The sequence below is a fragment of the Gossypium hirsutum genome, chromosome A05 (assembly GCF_007990345.1).
Source record: "Gossypium hirsutum isolate 1008001.06 chromosome A05, Gossypium_hirsutum_v2.1, whole genome shotgun sequence".
NCBI classification, from domain to species: Eukaryota; Viridiplantae; Streptophyta; class Magnoliopsida; order Malvales; family Malvaceae; genus Gossypium; species Gossypium hirsutum.
This window is the reverse complement of record NC_053428.1, coordinates 88688712-88696213: the sequence shown is the minus strand read 5'-3', so window position 1 is coordinate 88696213 and position 7502 is coordinate 88688712. Positions and strand designations below refer to the sequence as shown.

The window sequence follows — 7502 nt, the reverse complement described above, 5'->3', positions numbered from 1 at the left end:
GTTTATATTCGACAGTCACTGGTTTGTTTTTATTATAATCTACCTCACCTTGACCTTTGCTTACCACAGTTTCTTGTCTCGGTTCTGGTTCAGGCTCAACGACTCCTTCATCATCTTGGATATTAATTGTGTTGAGCTGTTCCCTTGGATTGGGTTCAGTATTACTTGGCAAACTACCTTGTGGTCGTTCGGAGATTAGTTTGGAAAGCTGCCCTATCTAGGTTTCGAGCCCTTGGATTGACTCTTGCTGATTTTTAAGTTCTATTTTAGTGTTCTGAAAACAAGTTTCTGACACCAAAATAAACCTTGAGAGCATCTCTTCAAGGTTTGGCTTCTTTTCCTGTTGGTAGGGTGGTTGTTGGTAGCCTAGAGGATGTTGTGGTCTTTGATTTCCTTGACCCCCCACGAGAAATTTGGGTGGTTCTTCCAACATGCATTATAAGTATTACTATATGGATTGTTTTGAGGTCGAGGATTATTACCCATGTAATTTAATTGCTCATTATCCATGTTGTGGGCATAAGGTTGATATTCTAAATTGTTTGTTCCACCTCCACTTACTTCGCACTGCATTACTGGGTAACCTATGAAGAACTAAGAAAACCATCAATCTTTTTATTTAAGAGTTCTACCTAATTAGAGAGGATGGTGACCGAATTGACGTTATAAACGTCGGCTGTTTTCGTTGGCTTTATCTTCATGACTTGCCACTGATAGCTATTCAGTGACATCTCCTCTATAAACTCATAGGCATCTTCCAGTGTTTTATTGTTGATGGTTCCGCCAACAGCTGCGTTAACCATTTGCTGAGTCGAAGGATTCAAACCATTGTGAGATGTTTGTACTTGGAGCCAAAGCGATAACCCATGGTGAGGGAACCTTCTCAAAAGGCCCTTGTATCTGTCCCATGCATCGTAGAGTGTTTCTAAATCCATCTGCACAAAAGAAGAAATATCATTGTGTAACTTAGCCGTTTTAGCCGGCAGAAAATATTTTAGTAAAAATTTTTCGATCATTTGTTACCAAGTAGTAATTGACCCTAGTGGTAACGAGTTCAACCTTTGTTTAGCTTTGTTCCTAAATGAAAAGGGGAACAACCGAAGATGAATGGCATCATCAGAAATGCCATTGATTTTAAATGTATCGCATATTTCTAAAAAGTTGGCTAAATGAGCGTTGGGATCCTCATCCTGCAAACCATCAAACTGAACAAATTACTGTATCATTTGAATAGTGTTAGGTTTTAATTCAAAAGTATTTGTAGCTACAGCAGGTCTAACTATGCTCGATTTAGTTCCTGTTAAAGAGGGTTTAGCATAATCATACATAGTGCGTGGAGTAAGATTTTGATTAACCGCAATTGCAGAAGGTAGCTAATTGCCTTGGTTTTCAGCCATCTCTTCGGTTGGGGGTTGAGTATCGTCTTCTTGCTTGTTTTCCGTGTATCTTGAGCTTTGCCTTATTTCTCTTTGGTTTCTACATACTGTGCGATCGATTTCTTCGTCAAAAAGTAATGGTCCTGACGGGTTTCTTCCAGTCATAAACTATAAAAAAAACTGCCAAGAGGAAGAAAAAGTAAGTTAATACATAATAATGATAACAAAATTAAATTAAATTGCAAGGAAAATAAATGGCTAAAGTAATAAAAATTGAGCGTTCCTAATATTTCAGTTTCCCGGCAATAGCGCCAAAAACTTGATCGTGTTATTTCCTGATAGGTTTTAGATATTTATAATTACTCGTTCTTGAACTAACTATTATCGCGATGTAGGCAAGTGTACCTATCGAACAGTAGTATAGTTTTAGCAAGACCGGATTGTTGAACCCAAAGAAACTAAAAGTACTAGTAATGACTGTCTTCTTATTATCTAGCCTAAGAATAAAGAGGTTTTGTTTTAATTAACTAATTATCTAAACTAAGAACGCATAGAGAATAGAATTGGGGAATTGCTTTTGGGAAAATTGATTGAATGAAGACAATACCTAAGGAAAAATCCACCTAGACTGTATTTGTTATTCTGGCTCCGAATAGGACGATTTACTCAGTTAACTTGTTCTGTAGAGATCTCTAAATTATCTTATTATCCCTATTCAAGACTAATAACGTCTAATCCCTAGATTGAATAACTGAGACTTTTCTCTAATTAAAACTCTTGGGTTGCATTAACTCGATCTATGGATCCCCTTATTAGGTTTCACCCTAATCAGGAAAAATCTTGTCACCCTATTTCTAGGCATGCAATCAACTCCGCTTAATTATGATAAATATACTCTTAAACAGGGTCTATTCCTCCTGTGAATAAGAGCTTATCTTGAATTAGTATCCTGGGATATCAAAACAAGAAGTAAGAACACATAATTAAGAACAAGTTAAATATTTATCATAAAAATAATAACAAGATTCGTTTTAGGTTTCATTCCCCTTAGGTATTTAGGGGATTTAGTTCATAACTAAATAAGAAAACATCTCAGAATAATAAAGAATACAAAACATAAAGAAAACCCAAAACTCCTGAAGGGGAATTGAAGAAGATATTCAATTTTGATGATGAATCCGGCTTCTGAGAAGGATCAATCGGCTTTCTTGGAGTAATTCCTTACTCCCCCTTCTCCCTATCCTTTTCTCCCTCATATAGGGTGTATTTATAGGCTTTAGGATGCCTAGAAGCCCTCAAAATTAGCCTTTTCCAAATTGGACTCAACTTGGGCTCGGCAGGGACATGCCCGTGTTCAATTACTTCAGGCCGTGCTCGAGCCTGCCAAATTGACATAGCCATGTGGTTTGCCCGTGTGAGGAGGCCCAGGCCTTGTTGATTTTGTACTTTGGCCCACTTTCTCCATTTTTGGCCCATTTCTCGTTCCTTTCGCTCTCATAGGCTCTCCTAAGTATAAAACATGAAATTAAAGCATTAGGAGCATCGAATTCACCAATTCTAATGAGAAATCATCCATAAAATGCTTTAAACATGGGGTAAAAATATGTATAGTTTATAGTTTATCAATGGGCATGTTCGATTAACCTTGGGCTCCTCAGAAACTTTTCCTTAACATAAAGGGACACACGCCCTTGTAGGTGGGCCGTATGGACTCACACGCCCGTGTATCTTGGGGCACGCTCATGCCCTTCAACTGTGGGCAACACTGACTTATCAACACGACCATGGAACACGCTCGTGCTACCTGCCTATGGACGAAACTATCATTTTAACACGGCCATGGCGCACACCCGTGTCGCCTACCCGTGTACAACTTTGAGCTAAAATTTTAAGTGCAGGTGACACACGGCCATAACAGATGCCCATGGGAGGGAACCGTGTGTCACACACAGCCTTGACACACGCCTGTGTGTCCAACCATGTGGACTTTATTAGGCTATTTTTCAAGCCTTTAGTCACCCCTTTCTACTACTTGTGCCTAGTGGTTACCAAGTTAAAAAAAAACATAATTTTACGCTTGTAAATAATCTTAATGAAAATAGATGTATGGAAACCTCATATAATTGGTTTCATACATAAATGGTTATTCCCTATTTAGTGTCATGGGTTTCCATATTACATTAATCCATCTGAAATTGGCTCATTCATGTGATTCATTGCCAATTGATAGCAACCCATCATTTGTAATTAAAACCATGCATAAAATCGTAGGTCATAGCTTACTTAAATTAAGCTAATTTTCATGGCTCTATACAAAGAGATAACCATATTTTACATGCCTTTACCGGGCAAATCAAATGACACATATAACAAAATACTCAAAAATACTATACATGCCATTGAACAAAATAATCAGAGTCTTTATACCAAAGCTTGTTTAGTTGATAGTGTGTTGACTCTTCAATTGTTCTTCAACCCTTATGAGTCCTCGAGCTCTGTAAAATAGGGAAAAGAGAGGGGTAAGCATTTTCATGCTTAGTAAGCTTGAATAACCGAAGAGTAAACTTACCGAGTAATTAGCATACATCCATACTTAAATTATGAAATCATCCAATATGAAATGATTTCCTATCACATGCACTCAATCATTGAGTTAGTCACATAATCATGTATCATGTAATTTAACTAGATGGGCTCATCATTCAACATTTCATGCATACATGTATCCTACGTTAATCTTGTTGAGTTTCTAGGAAATCTCGATGGAATACCCATTATCCATCAATTCATTCAAATGATCTATCCATATGTGCACTCCTGCGAACCTCACATTATATTGTGGGATTACCAGTCCAGGCTAAATCCCCCATTATATGAACTCATAAGGTGATGTCAGGATTGCCAGTCTAGGGTAAATCCCTTATAACAACAAGAACCCTTAATGAGCTCGGATCTGAGTTACCAGTCCAGGCTAAATTTAGATCCTAATCGGATTACCCGTCCGGGCTAAATCCACAATGTACTCATATTCTTCTGGAGGCTTGATCATTCAAGGAACACCCGTCCGAGTAAGATTCCTTTCCATACTCGAGATCTCGAATTACCCGTCCGGGCTAAATCCTTACTACAATACATGCAGGATCTCCTTTCACATATAAAACATGGCTTATCCATCGGATTCCCTTTTAACCTCAACCGAGACGGTTATCAACAAGTCATTATCAAAAACGCATTTCATGCATTTTCATACCATTGATAATGAAATCATCATGCATTCATAAATCATACAATCATGCATATTAGATGTTTACTTTAAGTGATCCGAACTTACTTGGTAACAGTTTCAGAGTTATGTTTCGGTTATTCCGAAACCTTGCGTTTACCTCGATCGGCCTCCGAAATTTGTTCCTCGGGTCTATAACATCAAAATTAGCTCATTAATACCCCACATTATACATTTCAAGTTTAATATCTAACCCCGGTCCAAATGATCGCTTTGCCCCTAACCTTTGACATTTTTACGATTTAGTCCCTAGGCTTGTATAATGAAACACATGCAATTTCTATCTTACCCAAGCCTAACCGAACATTTTTCTCTCTTATGGCAACCTAATTTTTTCATTATTTTCCTCATTTCTACCACACATTTACATCTTTTGCAAAATAGTCCCTATAAGGGTTTCTCATGAAAACCAACCTGGAAAAGATATTTAACACACATTTATCTTTCATATTCCTCCATAATCCATCAAAATACCAATAACTGATGCATGGGTAAATTTAACATGAACCTTAGCATGAGATATGGGTAGAAATGGAGAGAGCAAGCTACCGGGATTTCAAAAATGCAAATAACATGAAAAATGGGGCTTGGGAGCACTTATTATTGAGCTTGAAAATTGAAGAAACCCTAGCTATGGTGTCCTCCAAATTTCGACAGCTATGGGAAGAAGATGAGCATATTTTTGCTCCATTTTTCCCTTTTTATTTCATTAAAATGATAAATGACCAAAATGCCCTTATGCCCTTTCTTTAAAATTTCATCCATGTAAGCCCATTTTTGTCCAAAAATTTAGAATTTGGGCAAATTTAGCTCCAAGACCTTCTAATTCATAATCTATAGCAATTTCATACAAATTGCTTCTAGAATCCAAGTTTGGCAATTTATTCAATTTAGTCCCTAATTTCCAATTGGACACCTTATACTTAGAATTTCTTCATAAAACTTTAACACATGCATATACTCATATTTTAGGCCTTATAATAATCATAAAATAAATATTTTTGATGTCAAATTTGTGGTCCTGAAACCATTATTTCCACTAGGCCCTATTTTGGGATGTTACATTTCTCCCCTTTAGGGACTTTCATCCTCGAAAGTCTTACCAGAAAATAGATTTGGATATTGGCTTCTCATGGTTTCTTCTGGCTCCCAGATGACTTCTTCTACACCATGTCGATGCCATAAAAAATTTACAAGAGCCACATCTTTATTTCTCAACTGTTTAACTTCGCAAGCTAATATCTTAACTGGTTCCTCTCAATAGGTCATGTCCTGTCGAATTTCGATCTCAGTCGGCAAAATTACATGAGAGGGGTCTGATTGGTATCTCTTTAACATGGATACAAGGAAAACATCATGAATCTTTTCCAGTTCGGGTGGCAACGCCAAATGATAGGCTAATAGTCCGACTCTTTCAGTGATCTCGTACAGTCTGATAAATTGTGGACTCAATTTTCCTTTCTGACGAAATCTCAATACCTTTTTCCATGGAGATACTGTCAAGAGTACTCTATCTTGAACTTGAAACTCAATTTCTTTTCTTTTTAGATCAGCATAAGACTTTTGTCTATCTGATGTCGCTTTTAAATTATCTCGTATCACTTTAACTTTTTCTTCAGTTTCTTTAATCAGATCAACTCCATGAATCTGATTTTCCTTGAGTTCTGTCCACTACAATGGAGTTTGACATTTCCTACCATACAAGGCCTCATAAGGCGCCATCTTCAAACCTGTTTGGTAACTATTATTGTAGGCAAATTCTACCAATGGCAGATATTTTTCCCAACTACCCTGAAATTCAAGGATGCAACAACGCAACATGTCCTCGAGAATCTGAATCATCCGCTCAGACTGACCATCGGTCTGAGGATGAAAAGCTATTCTAAAGATCAACTTTGTACCCAAGGCTTCTTGTAACCTCTTCTAGAATCTCGAAGTGAACCTCGGGTCTCTGTCTGAAATGATCAACAGTGGTACTCCGTGCAATCTTACTATCTCAGAAATGTACAAATCAGTCAATCTATCAAGGGAATAATCCATCCTTACTGGGATAAAATGAGCTGACTTTGTCAGTTTGTCCACTATAACCCATATGGCATCTTTATTTTTCGGAGTCAAAGGTAATCTTATCACGAAATCCATGGTAACTTTGTCCCACTTCCATTTGGGGACCAATATAAGCTGTAACAGACCTAAAGGCACTTTTTGTTCAGCTTAAACTTGCTGACATACTAGGCATTTCGATACAAATTCAGAAACATCTCTTTTCATGCCGTTCCACCTGTACATCTTTTTTTAAATCGTTTTACAACTTGGTACTTCCCGGGTGAACTGACAAACGACTGTTATGTGCTTCTTGCAAAATCTTCTGAATAAGTTCATTGTCTTTGGGTACACAAACCCTATCTTTGAACATCAAATATCCATCAGGACTAATTCAGAAATCGGTCTCAATACCAGACTCACATTGAGCCCTTTTTGCTTGCAAGTCATCATCATTAAACTGAGCATCATAAATTTCCTGCAGAAATGTCGGCCTAGCCTCTAGCTCGGTTAGAACTGAACCATCATCAAGCAATCTCAAATGAGTATCCATGGTTCTCAAGGCATACAGGGATTTTCTACTCAATGCATCGGCGACTATATTCGCCTTTCCCGGGTGATAGTCGATAATCAAATCATAATCTTTAATTAATTCTAACCATCACCGCTGTCTCAAATTTAATTCTTTCTAAGTCATCAAGTATTTCAAACTCTTGTGGTCCATGAATATACAGCAAGTCTCACCATACAAATAATATCTCCAAATTTTTAAGGAAAAAACAATAGCAGCAAGCTCTAGG

At 37.4% G+C, this 7502-nt stretch overlaps 1 non-coding gene across 1 annotated transcript; it reads left to right on the top strand.

Moving 5' to 3' along the window:
* Window positions 1-861: 861 nt before the first annotated feature.
* On the top strand, window positions 862-967 carry LOC121230050 (small nucleolar RNA R71). The gene has a single exon (XR_005928001.1). It is a non-coding gene; the product is annotated as a small nucleolar RNA R71 (small nucleolar RNA).
* The last annotated feature ends 6535 nt before the right edge of the window (window positions 968-7502 follow it).